Genomic DNA, 14,287 nt, shown 5'->3' with positions numbered 1-14,287 from the left:
TTCCCTCCTGTTCCACCTTCTTTTGAGGAATGGCTTTCCAATTGCTGCAAGATTTTTTCCCTCACTTCTTCACTTTTATGAATTTGGGTGTCTATTTCAGACCCACTGAGTTGTTAGCGCCTCTTGTTTATAGCCGTTATGTGAATCGCCTCTTTTCATTGAAGCTAATGCTTGCTTTCCCTCTAAATGCCAGACTTGTCACCTTGAACATGCCTCTTTGCTTCTGGTTGAAGGTGAGGAGAAGGGCCCACCCTCCACTCTCAGCTGTCAAGGGGGATAACCAGCGGCGCTCATCTTCTGGAAGATTCTCACAGAATGCTGCATGAGGCACCCCAGCTCTCCTAGCAAAGGAACATCCCTTTATGTGCCCCCTTAATCAAAACAAAGCAGAGCTGACTAGCAGGGACACACCCCTCCCCCTCCACGCCTGGAGAAAGGGACAGTGAAGGGACCAGGTCCCAGTCACCACCTTGAAATTCTTCATACTTTAAAATCATTTATTTATTTATTTTTAATTTTTTGGCCATGCCCCTCGGCTTGTGGGATCTTAGTTCCCTGACCGGAGATCTAACCTGCGCCCTCGGCAGTGAAAGCACCGAGTTCTAACCACTGGACCACCAGGGAATTCCCTTAATACTTCTTTTAAAAAATAAGAGGTTCTTTTCCATTTTGCAGAGGGCTGTGCAAATTATGTAGTCGGTCCTAGTGGGACATTTCTCCCACGCCCTTCCCCACGTACAGGGAGCCAGCGGGCACTTCTGTCACACAGAACACATGGCAGACATGTAGCCGTCAGTCCCCTGCTCCAGAGGCAGGTCTGGGGCTCTGTGTCAGTCTGACTTGGTCTCTTCAAACTACACACTCCACAAACGCACATCAACGCCTTTATTGAGATATAATTCACATACCGTAAAATTGATCCATTTAAAGTATAGATAATTCGTTGTTGGTTTTTAGAATATTCACAAATATGTGCAACTGGCACCCCAGTCAATTTTAGAACATTTTTCATCACCTCAGAAAGAAGCCCTGTGTCCATTAGCTCTCACCCCATCGGCCCTTCTATCCCTATCCAGCCTTATGTAACCATTAATCTGCTTTCTGTCTGCCTATTCTGGGCATTTCCTATGAACGGAATCGTACCATACGTAGTCTTTTGTGACTGGCTTCTTTCACTCAGCATGCTGTTCTCAAGTGTCATCTATGTTGTAGCCTGTGTCAGCATTTCATTTTTCTTTATGGCCAATATATATTTTATGACATACAATTGTCTGGTTTCTGTTGGCAACTACCTGTGAAACTGTTGGCCTATCAGCATCTTGAACACCTAGAGAGGGGTGACCCCTGATGTTCCTTTCCTGGACCAGCCTGGGTAGCAGAGGAAGAAGCAAAGCCAGTCCAGGCAGGAGCAGCCTGGGCTGTGCCAGACGGTCCATCACGGGGCTTCCTTTAGGTCCCATCTGTCCCTCCGTCACAGCGGCCCTCCTGGCAGTGGGGTACCCCAGGAACAGCCGGACCTTCCTCATAGGGGATGGAGGAGAGACCAAGAAGACCCTTCCACCTCTGATCTTTAGCACATGTGTTCCTTGGTAAGGAGGGAGAAGAATGTTTGGTGAAACTTAGCGAGTTGTGTCTTCTTGTTCCCTTATTTTCACCCTACACTTTGAGGTGTGTATAGAAAAGTGAGTCAACTATTTCCCTGCAAGAACCACCTGATCTGGTTTAATTCTTTTTAAAGTAACGATTTGACATTTTATTTATTCATTCATTCATTCTAGTTTTATTGAGATATAATTGGCATCATTTGACATTTTAAAAACGACTTTTCAGTGTGACTTACACTCATTTCTAAAGACCTAAACACTGTGCTTGTTTTCAATACAGCAGCCAGAGGGATGCTGTTTAAAAAAATCCGTCATATTCCATACAATGGAATATTACTCAGCCATAAAAAGAAACGAAATTGAGTTATTTGTAATGAGGTGGATGGATCTAGAGTCTGTCATACAGAGTGAAGTAAGTCAGAAAGAGAAAGACAAATACCGTAGGCTAACACATATATATGGAATTTAAGAAAAAAAATGTCATGAAGAACCTAGGGGCAAGACAGGAATAAAGACACAGACCTACTAGAGAATGGACTTGAGGATATGTGGAGGGGGAAGGGTAAGCTGTGACAAAGCGAAAGAGAGGCATGGACATATATACAGTACCAAACGTAAGGTAGATATCTAGTGGGAAGCAGCCGCATAGCACAGGGAGATCAGCTCGGTGCTTTGTGACCACCTAGAGGGGTGGTATAGGGAGGGTGGGAGGGAGGGAGACGCAAGAGGGAAGAGATATGGGAACAGATGTATATGTATAGCTGATTCACTTTGTTATAAAGCAGAAACTAACACACCATTGTAAAGCAATTATACTCCAATAAAGATGTAAAAAAAAAAAAAAAAATCCATCAGACCTGTCCCTCAACAGCTGAAACCCTCCAGTGGCCCCAGGTGACTCAGAGGAAAAGCTTGAGGCCCCACCATGATCCCCGAGGTCCTGTGACCTGGCCCCCCTCCGTCTCTGTGATTCTCTTCTTTCCCCAATCCTGGCGCCCCTCAGGGCACCAGCTGGCCTTCCCCAAACACCAGGCGGGATCTTTCCTCTCCTGGGAAAGCTCTTCCCCCATCGAACATTTCAACCATTGCTCATCTGACACAGCATGTTTTTTTTTTTTTCTAAAGCTCTTGTCATTATGTAATGTTCCTTTGACAGTCTACTTGTTTTACCCTGCTAATTCTCTATTTCCCTAGCATTAATTCTACTCCATCAGGGCAGGGCTTGTATCCGTTTAGGGCACTACTTTTCTACAGCACTCAGAACAATTCCTGACACACCACTCAATAAATATTTATTGAGTAAATGACACTCATGAATTCCGAGGATGAATTTTTGTCACCTTTCCAAGGAACACGTAAAATGTTGGTTGATAAGTATGGATGCAGATGTTAAAAGTTTTGCCAATAAAAAGAGATAAATACATTATACGATGTCTTTCATTTTTAAATTTTTTTAAAATGTTATTTTATGTTGGAGTTTAGTTGATTTACAACGTTGTGTTAGTTTCAGGTGTACAGCAAAGTGATTCATTTATACATATACATATATCTGTTCTTTTTCAAGTTCTTTTCCAATTTAGGTTATTACAGAATATTGAGTAGATTTCCCTGTGCTGTACAGTAGGTCCTTGTTGATTATCTATTTTATATATAGTAGTGTGTATATGTTAATCCCAAACTTCCCTCGCCCTCACCTTCCCCCTTGGTAACCATAAGTTTGTTTTCGAAGTCTGTGAGTCTGTTTCTGTTTTGTAAATAAGTTGATCTCTATCATTTTTTTAGATTACACATGTGATATCATATGGTATTTGTCTTTGTCTGTTTCATTTAGTATGATAATCTCCAAGTCCATCCATGTTGCTGCAAATGGCATTGTTTCATTCTTTTTTAAGGCTGAGTAATATTCCAATATATATATATATATATATATATATATATATATATATATATATATGCCACATCTTCTTTATCCATTCATCTGTCAATGAACATTTAGGTTGCTTCCATGTCCTGGCTATTGTAAACAGTGCTGCAGTGAACATTGGGATGCATGTATCTTTTCGAATTACGGTTTTCTCTGGATATATGCCCAGGAGTGGGGCTGCAGGATCGTATGGTAGCTCTATTTGTAGTTTTTTTAGCAATGTCTATTATAATACTTTGCGTTTATGGTGGCAATTACACGTCTGGCTCTTAAGTGCAATCTTGGGAGTGAGTCACCGTCTACGATTCATGTGAAAAAAAATCATTAAAATAAAAGAATAAGAGCTTAGAATCCAGATCAATTACATGTTAATAATGTTGTGAAGTGGTCAACGGCCCGAAGATTAGAAGAAACCAGAAGGTCATCTTTGGCTCTCCTGTCCCCGTTTGTTCCTAGTTTCTCCTTGTTGGGCTCTCTGGGGCCCCTCAATGTTGGGATCTGATCCAGTCCTTGTTCCTGAGTTGGGAAGAGAACTGGGCTGGCCCCATGGACTTTTGGACAGCAGCTAAAAGTACCCCAATAGGAAGCCCCGTGGTCTGGTGGAGATTGGACCCAGGGTCACTGCTGGGTCCTGAGAAGTCCCCTGGTCGCTGCTGTTCTGTGCACCAGGACCTCTTCCTTCCCTCACTTCTGGTCTCCAGGACTGAGCTTCTGCTTTGGTCTTGTTCCTTCCGTTCAATCTTCTCCCCTGCTTGGTGTCCTCAATCCCCTCCCTGGCCAGAAGCATGTCCAAGTTCTGCCATCCAAGGACAGTCCCTTATAGTGACCACCTGTCTGTCTCTCCTCTGAGCATGAATCACACTGGGATTTCCTTCCAGCCTGTCTGTTAGCACGTGCAAGTGTTTCTGTGGGACTCCGGGGCTGATCTCAACATACTCCATCACAGACTGTGGAGGAGTGGAGTGAGGGCCTCAGGAAGGCCAGCCAGGTGACTGCACTGGGAGTAAAGGTAGGGGCCAGGGTGGCTTGAACCACCAGTGACTTAATGGTGGAGATGGAGAAAACGATTCACCATCTTAGGAACCAGCACCACCATCCAGTTACTCAAGCCAAGGTCCTGGGAGTCATCCTTGATTTCTTTCCTTTCTCAGCCCCATAAACCATCAGCAAATCCTGTGGACTCTACTTCCATAGCATATCTCACATCTAACCATGTCTCACTCTTTCTGCTTCTATACCCTTGTCACCATTTTGCTCACCTTGACGTGCATCTGTCTCCTAACTGTGGACCACCCTCCACTGCAGCCCTCTTATGAGTCATCCTTCACACAGCAGTCAACCCAGTCTTGAGCAATTAAATCCTGCAATGCTACATCTCTCCTCAGAATCCTCCAAAAGCTTCTCATTCTAAGTAGAATAGAATCTCAACTTTTCCCAGTGCTCTGAACAACTGGCCCCACCTTCTTGCCCATCATTCTTCCCCTTGATCATTATACTCCAGCACACCTACTTCTCTCTGTTCCTGAAACACCTGAAACTGCTCCCACCCCAGGGCCTTTGCACTTGCCCTTCTCCAGAATGTTCTTTGCCCTGTCTCTGCATCCAGGATAAAATCCCTGATCAGAAAGAGCCTCACCAGGGCCTCCCTGGTGGCGCAGTGGTTGAGAGTCCGCCTGCCGATGCAGGGGATACGGGTTCGTGCCCCGGTCTGGGAGGATCCCATATGCCGCGGAGCGGCTGGGCCCGTGAGCCATGGCCGCTGGGCCTGCGCGTCCGGAGCCTGTGCTCCGCAACGGGGGAGGCCACAACAGTGAGAGGCCCGCATACCGCAAAAAAAAAAAAAAAAAAAAAGAAAGAGCCTCACCTTCCCGTCACTATCACATCACGCTTGTAACACTCTTTCTAGCATTTAGCACTTCAAACATTGTCATTAATCTGTTTCTTTTGTTTTGCTGTCTTTCTGCTGCAAACTAAAACACAAGCTCAGTGAGAGCAGAGCCCTTGTCCATCTTGTTCATTGCTGTGTCCCAGCACCTTCAGTGAATGAATGGATGAGTGAATGCATGAATGAATCTGACTGGATTCAGTGTACCAGTCCTATCTCTCAGATCTTTATGAAATAGTAAAAACCAGAATAGTGGCAGAACCTTGCATTTACATTGTCTTTATGCTTTTCCTAGGTTTACCTTCTGTGGCATTACTTATTTTGGATAACATTAATATTTCCAATTTAATGACTTGTCCAAAGTCACAGAGCAAACTTCAAGGTGATTCAGGACTAAAATCTCCTGAAGTTTTCATTGAGAGTGTTTTCCCGTTAAAGTACATAGTACTTTGCATGTGTGTAGCCCTTGAGAGTTTGCACACTGTTTCACAGACATCAGCTGCCCGTCTCTTGCCCTGTGGGAAGCAGAACATGCCCTGTTATCCCTGTTAACCAGTGAGGGAACCATGACTCAGCCTGGCCAGTGTCTTGCCCTGTGGCCGTTGGCTAAGCTGAAGGCCAGGACCAGCCCTCTGCTCTGTGTACTGACTGGACAACAGATAAGGCCATCCTTGTGCTTTGCAGAATGAGGTATGACGTGACCCTCAGCATTCGAGGCTGTCATGTTGGTCAGTTCTATCGTGTGAGGGCAGCCTGAAGACCCCTGGTGGGCTGGGTTTTGAAACTTGGCTGAGACGTGTCTCAATTGCTCTAGCCACGTGGCTATAGGGGGAGGGGCTCCCCCACTGCCCAGGGTGCTTTTCACCTTGACTTGGGTGGGTTCCCCTTCTCTTGGCCTGTGCAGTAACTCTCCACGAGGGGTAGTGGTCATATCCCTGAAGTGAGCTGAACGGTGGCCCTGCCAAAGATATGTCTATGTCCTAACTCCCTACGAATGTGACCTTATTGGGAAAAAAATGTTTTGCAGATGTACTTAGTGAAGAATCTTAAGATGAAACCATGCTGTGTTACCCTGGCAGCCCCTAAATCAAGTGATTAGTGTTGAGGAGAGAACCAGGGAGAAGAAGAGGAGGCCAGGTGAAGACGGAAGCTGGGGTTTGAGTGATGCGGCCGCAAGCCAAGGGACATCTGGAGCCACCAGAGGCTGGAAGAGGCAGGAAGGACCCTCCCCCAGAGCCTCCAGAGGGAGCGTGGCCCTAGTGACACCCTGATTTTGTACTGCTGGCCTCCAGAACTGTGACAGAATGAATGTCCATTTTTTCAAGCCACCGAGTTTGCGGTAATTCTTTACAGCAGCCACAGGAAACTAATACAATCCCTTTGTGAGACAAGACACTGAAAGGAGAGAAAGGAGGCACCAGGGGTGAAGTCAAGGGACAGGAACCTTTCTAAGAAAGTGAGGGGTCTTAGCAGCAGTAAGGAAGTTTTGAGTAAACTGAAAAAATAGGGTAACAAGTAAAAAGTTGAATTAGGCAGTGACTTGGATCTTTGACATTCTCTACAAGAAAATGAGAAAAAGGTGTTTATGAAACTTCTTTCTTGAATGCTCCAGCCAGTGGGGGCAACTTGCGTTTATGGTGGCAATTACACGTCTGGCTCTTAAGTGCAATCTTGGGAGTGAGTCACCGTCTACGATTCATGTGAAAAAAAATCATTAAAATAAAAGAATAAGAGCTTAGAATCCAGATCAATTACATGTTAATAATGTTGTGAAGTGGTCAACGGCCCGAAGATTAGAAGAAACCAGAAGGTCATCTTTGGCTCTCCTGTCCCCGTTTGTTCCTAGTTTCTCCTTGTTGGGCTCTCTGGGGCCCCTCAATGTTGGGATCTGATCCAGTCCTTGTTCCTGAGTTGGGAAGAGAACTGGGCTGGCCCCATGGACTTTTGGACAGCAGCTAAAAGTACCCCAATAGGAAGCCCCGTGGTCTGGTGGAGATTGGACCCAGGGTCACTGCTGGGTCCTGAGAAGTCCCCTGGTCGCTGCTGTTCTGTGCACCAGGACCTCTTCCTTCCCTCACTTCTGGTCTCCAGGACTGAGCTTCTGCTTTGGTCTTGTTCCTTCCGTTCAATCTTCTCCCCTGCTTGGTGTCCTCAATCCCCTCCCTGGCCAGAAGCATGTCCAAGTTCTGCCATCCAAGGACAGTCCCTTATAGTGACCACCTGTCTGTCTCTCCTCTGAGCATGAATCACACTGGGATTTCCTTCCAGCCTGTCTGTTAGCACGTGCAAGTGTTTCTGTGGGACTCCGGGGCTGATCTCAACATACTCCATCACAGACTGTGGAGGAGTGGAGTGAGGGCCTCAGGAAGGCCAGCCAGGTGACTGCACTGGGAGTAAAGGTAGGGGCCAGGGTGGCTTGAACCACCAGTGACTTAATGGTGGAGATGGAGAAAACGATTCACCATCTTAGGAACCAGCACCACCATCCAGTTACTCAAGCCAAGGTCCTGGGAGTCATCCTTGATTTCTTTCCTTTCTCAGCCCCATAAACCATCAGCAAATCCTGTGGACTCTACTTCCATAGCATATCTCACATCTAACCATGTCTCACTCTTTCTGCTTCTATACCCTTGTCACCATTTTGCTCACCTTGACGTGCATCTGTCTCCTAACTGTGGACCACCCTCCACTGCAGCCCTCTTATGAGTCATCCTTCACACAGCAGTCAACCCAGTCTTGAGCAATTAAATCCTGCAATGCTACATCTCTCCTCAGAATCCTCCAAAAGCTTCTCATTCTAAGTAGAATAGAATCTCAACTTTTCCCAGTGCTCTGAACAACTGGCCCCACCTTCTTGCCCATCATTCTTCCCCTTGATCATTATACTCCAGCACACCTACTTCTCTCTGTTCCTGAAACACCTGAAACTGCTCCCACCCCAGGGCCTTTGCACTTGCCCTTCTCCAGAATGTTCTTTGCCCTGTCTCTGCATCCAGGATAAAATCCCTGATCAGAAAGAGCCTCACCAGGGCCTCCCTGGTGGCGCAGTGGTTGAGAGTCCGCCTGCCGATGCAGGGGATACGGGTTCGTGCCCCGGTCTGGGAGGATCCCATATGCCGCGGAGCGGCTGGGCCCGTGAGCCATGGCCGCTGGGCCTGCGCGTCCGGAGCCTGTGCTCCGCAACGGGGGAGGCCACAACAGTGAGAGGCCCGCATACCGCAAAAAAAAAAAAAAAAAAAAAGAAAGAGCCTCACCTTCCCGTCACTATCACATCACGCTTGTAACACTCTTTCTAGCATTTAGCACTTCAAACATTGTCATTAATCTGTTTCTTTTGTTTTGCTGTCTTTCTGCTGCAAACTAAAACACAAGCTCAGTGAGAGCAGAGCCCTTGTCCATCTTGTTCATTGCTGTGTCCCAGCACCTTCAGTGAATGAATGGATGAGTGAATGCATGAATGAATCTGACTGGATTCAGTGTACCAGTCCTATCTCTCAGATCTTTATGAAATAGTAAAAACCAGAATAGTGGCAGAACCTTGCATTTACATTGTCTTTATGCTTTTCCTAGGTTTACCTTCTGTGGCATTACTTATTTTGGATAACATTAATATTTCCAATTTAATGACTTGTCCAAAGTCACAGAGCAAACTTCAAGGTGATTCAGGACTAAAATCTCCTGAAGTTTTCATTGAGAGTGTTTTCCCGTTAAAGTACATAGTACTTTGCATGTGTGTAGCCCTTGAGAGTTTGCACACTGTTTCACAGACATCAGCTGCCCGTCTCTTGCCCTGTGGGAAGCAGAACATGCCCTGTTATCCCTGTTAACCAGTGAGGGAACCATGACTCAGCCTGGCCAGTGTCTTGCCCTGTGGCCGTTGGCTAAGCTGAAGGCCAGGACCAGCCCTCTGCTCTGTGTACTGACTGGACAACAGATAAGGCCATCCTTGTGCTTTGCAGAATGAGGTATGACGTGACCCTCAGCATTCGAGGCTGTCATGTTGGTCAGTTCTATCGTGTGAGGGCAGCCTGAAGACCCCTGGTGGGCTGGGTTTTGAAACTTGGCTGAGACGTGTCTCAATTGCTCTAGCCACGTGGCTATAGGGGGAGGGGCTCCCCCACTGCCCAGGGTGCTTTTCACCTTGACTTGGGTGGGTTCCCCTTCTCTTGGCCTGTGCAGTAACTCTCCACGAGGGGTAGTGGTCATATCCCTGAAGTGAGCTGAACGGTGGCCCTGCCAAAGATATGTCTATGTCCTAACTCCCTACGAATGTGACCTTATTGGGAAAAAAATGTTTTGCAGATGTACTTAGTGAAGAATCTTAAGATGAAACCATGCTGTGTTACCCTGGCAGCCCCTAAATCAAGTGATTAGTGTTGAGGAGAGAACCAGGGAGAAGAAGAGGAGGCCAGGTGAAGACGGAAGCTGGGGTTTGAGTGATGCGGCCGCAAGCCAAGGGACATCTGGAGCCACCAGAGGCTGGAAGAGGCAGGAAGGACCCTCCCCCAGAGCCTCCAGAGGGAGCGTGGCCCTAGTGACACCCTGATTTTGTACTGCTGGCCTCCAGAACTGTGACAGAATGAATGTCCATTTTTTCAAGCCACCGAGTTTGCGGTAATTCTTTACAGCAGCCACAGGAAACTAATACAATCCCTTTGTGAGACAAGACACTGAAAGGAGAGAAAGGAGGCACCAGGGGTGAAGTCAAGGGACAGGAACCTTTCTAAGAAAGTGAGGGGTCTTAGCAGCAGTAAGGAAGTTTTGAGTAAACTGAAAAAATAGGGTAACAAGTAAAAAGTTGAATTAGGCAGTGACTTGGATCTTTGACATTCTCTACAAGAAAATGAGAAAAAGGTGTTTATGAAACTTCTTTCTTGAATGCTCCAGCCAGTGGGGGCAACTTGCGTTTATGGTGGCAATTACACGTCTGGCTCTTAAGTGCAATCTTGGGAGTGAGTCACCGTCTACGATTCATGTGAAAAAAAATCATTAAAATAAAAGAATAAGAGCTTAGAATCCAGATCAATTACATGTTAATAATGTTGTGAAGTGGTCAACGGCCCGAAGATTAGAAGAAACCAGAAGGTCATCTTTGGCTCTCCTGTCCCCGTTTGTTCCTAGTTTCTCCTTGTTGGGCTCTCTGGGGCCCCTCAATGTTGGGATCTGATCCAGTCCTTGTTCCTGAGTTGGGAAGAGAACTGGGCTGGCCCCATGGACTTTTGGACAGCAGCTAAAAGTACCCCAATAGGAAGCCCCGTGGTCTGGTGGAGATTGGACCCAGGGTCACTGCTGGGTCCTGAGAAGTCCCCTGGTCGCTGCTGTTCTGTGCACCAGGACCTCTTCCTTCCCTCACTTCTGGTCTCCAGGACTGAGCTTCTGCTTTGGTCTTGTTCCTTCCGTTCAATCTTCTCCCCTGCTTGGTGTCCTCAATCCCCTCCCTGGCCAGAAGCATGTCCAAGTTCTGCCATCCAAGGACAGTCCCTTATAGTGACCACCTGTCTGTCTCTCCTCTGAGCATGAATCACACTGGGATTTCCTTCCAGCCTGTCTGTTAGCACGTGCAAGTGTTTCTGTGGGACTCCGGGGCTGATCTCAACATACTCCATCACAGACTGTGGAGGAGTGGAGTGAGGGCCTCAGGAAGGCCAGCCAGGTGACTGCACTGGGAGTAAAGGTAGGGGCCAGGGTGGCTTGAACCACCAGTGACTTAATGGTGGAGATGGAGAAAACGATTCACCATCTTAGGAACCAGCACCACCATCCAGTTACTCAAGCCAAGGTCCTGGGAGTCATCCTTGATTTCTTTCCTTTCTCAGCCCCATAAACCATCAGCAAATCCTGTGGACTCTACTTCCATAGCATATCTCACATCTAACCATGTCTCACTCTTTCTGCTTCTATACCCTTGTCACCATTTTGCTCACCTTGACGTGCATCTGTCTCCTAACTGTGGACCACCCTCCACTGCAGCCCTCTTATGAGTCATCCTTCACACAGCAGTCAACCCAGTCTTGAGCAATTAAATCCTGCAATGCTACATCTCTCCTCAGAATCCTCCAAAAGCTTCTCATTCTAAGTAGAATAGAATCTCAACTTTTCCCAGTGCTCTGAACAACTGGCCCCACCTTCTTGCCCATCATTCTTCCCCTTGATCATTATACTCCAGCACACCTACTTCTCTCTGTTCCTGAAACACCTGAAACTGCTCCCACCCCAGGGCCTTTGCACTTGCCCTTCTCCAGAATGTTCTTTGCCCTGTCTCTGCATCCAGGATAAAATCCCTGATCAGAAAGAGCCTCACCAGGGCCTCCCTGGTGGCGCAGTGGTTGAGAGTCCGCCTGCCGATGCAGGGGATACGGGTTCGTGCCCCGGTCTGGGAGGATCCCATATGCCGCGGAGCGGCTGGGCCCGTGAGCCATGGCCGCTGGGCCTGCGCGTCCGGAGCCTGTGCTCCGCAACGGGGGAGGCCACAACAGTGAGAGGCCCGCATACCGCAAAAAAAAAAAAAAAAAAAAAGAAAGAGCCTCACCTTCCCGTCACTATCACATCACGCTTGTAACACTCTTTCTAGCATTTAGCACTTCAAACATTGTCATTAATCTGTTTCTTTTGTTTTGCTGTCTTTCTGCTGCAAACTAAAACACAAGCTCAGTGAGAGCAGAGCCCTTGTCCATCTTGTTCATTGCTGTGTCCCAGCACCTTCAGTGAATGAATGGATGAGTGAATGCATGAATGAATCTGACTGGATTCAGTGTACCAGTCCTATCTCTCAGATCTTTATGAAATAGTAAAAACCAGAATAGTGGCAGAACCTTGCATTTACATTGTCTTTATGCTTTTCCTAGGTTTACCTTCTGTGGCATTACTTATTTTGGATAACATTAATATTTCCAATTTAATGACTTGTCCAAAGTCACAGAGCAAACTTCAAGGTGATTCAGGACTAAAATCTCCTGAAGTTTTCATTGAGAGTGTTTTCCCGTTAAAGTACATAGTACTTTGCATGTGTGTAGCCCTTGAGAGTTTGCACACTGTTTCACAGACATCAGCTGCCCGTCTCTTGCCCTGTGGGAAGCAGAACATGCCCTGTTATCCCTGTTAACCAGTGAGGGAACCATGACTCAGCCTGGCCAGTGTCTTGCCCTGTGGCCGTTGGCTAAGCTGAAGGCCAGGACCAGCCCTCTGCTCTGTGTACTGACTGGACAACAGATAAGGCCATCCTTGTGCTTTGCAGAATGAGGTATGACGTGACCCTCAGCATTCGAGGCTGTCATGTTGGTCAGTTCTATCGTGTGAGGGCAGCCTGAAGACCCCTGGTGGGCTGGGTTTTGAAACTTGGCTGAGACGTGTCTCAATTGCTCTAGCCACGTGGCTATAGGGGGAGGGGCTCCCCCACTGCCCAGGGTGCTTTTCACCTTGACTTGGGTGGGTTCCCCTTCTCTTGGCCTGTGCAGTAACTCTCCACGAGGGGTAGTGGTCATATCCCTGAAGTGAGCTGAACGGTGGCCCTGCCAAAGATATGTCTATGTCCTAACTCCCTACGAATGTGACCTTATTGGGAAAAAAATGTTTTGCAGATGTACTTAGTGAAGAATCTTAAGATGAAACCATGCTGTGTTACCCTGGCAGCCCCTAAATCAAGTGATTAGTGTTGAGGAGAGAACCAGGGAGAAGAAGAGGAGGCCAGGTGAAGACGGAAGCTGGGGTTTGAGTGATGCGGCCGCAAGCCAAGGGACATCTGGAGCCACCAGAGGCTGGAAGAGGCAGGAAGGACCCTCCCCCAGAGCCTCCAGAGGGAGCGTGGCCCTAGTGACACCCTGATTTTGTACTGCTGGCCTCCAGAACTGTGACAGAATGAATGTCCATTTTTTCAAGCCACCGAGTTTGCGGTAATTCTTTACAGCAGCCACAGGAAACTAATACAATCCCTTTGTGAGACAAGACACTGAAAGGAGAGAAAGGAGGCACCAGGGGTGAAGTCAAGGGACAGGAACCTTTCTAAGAAAGTGAGGGGTCTTAGCAGCAGTAAGGAAGTTTTGAGTAAACTGAAAAAATAGGGTAACAAGTAAAAAGTTGAATTAGGCAGTGACTTGGATCTTTGACATTCTCTACAAGAAAATGAGAAAAAGGTGTTTATGAAACTTCTTTCTTGAATGCTCCAGCCAGTGGGGGCAACTTGCGTTTATGGTGGCAATTACACGTCTGGCTCTTAAGTGCAATCTTGGGAGTGAGTCACCGTCTACGATTCATGTGAAAAAAAATCATTAAAATAAAAGAATAAGAGCTTAGAATCCAGATCAATTACATGTTAATAATGTTGTGAAGTGGTCAACGGCCCGAAGATTAGAAGAAACCAGAAGGTCATCTTTGGCTCTCCTGTCCCCGTTTGTTCCTAGTTTCTCCTTGTTGGGCTCTCTGGGGCCCCTCAATGTTGGGATCTGATCCAGTCCTTGTTCCTGAGTTGGGAAGAGAACTGGGCTGGCCCCATGGACTTTTGGACAGCAGCTAAAAGTACCCCAATAGGAAGCCCCGTGGTCTGGTGGAGATTGGACCCAGGGTCACTGCTGGGTCCTGAGAAGTCCCCTGGTCGCTGCTGTTCTGTGCACCAGGACCTCTTCCTTCCCTCACTTCTGGTCTCCAGGACTGAGCTTCTGCTTTGGTCTTGTTCCTTCCGTTCAATCTTCTCCCCTGCTTGGTGTCCTCAATCCCCTCCCTGGCCAGAAGCATGTCCAAGTTCTGCCATCCAAGGACAGTCCCTTATAGTGACCACCTGTCTGTCTCTCCTCTGAGCATGAATCACACTGGGATTTCCTTCCAGCCTGTCTGTTAGCACGTGCAAGTGTTTCTGTGGGACTCCGGGGCTGATCTCAACAT

This window comes from Mesoplodon mirus (genome assembly GCF_964341445.2).
Source record: "Mesoplodon mirus genome assembly, chromosome: 6".
Lineage (NCBI taxonomy): Eukaryota > Metazoa > Chordata > Mammalia > Artiodactyla > Ziphiidae > Mesoplodon > Mesoplodon mirus.
The sequence above is the reverse complement of the archived record's forward strand: the minus strand, read 5'-3'. Positions refer to the sequence as shown.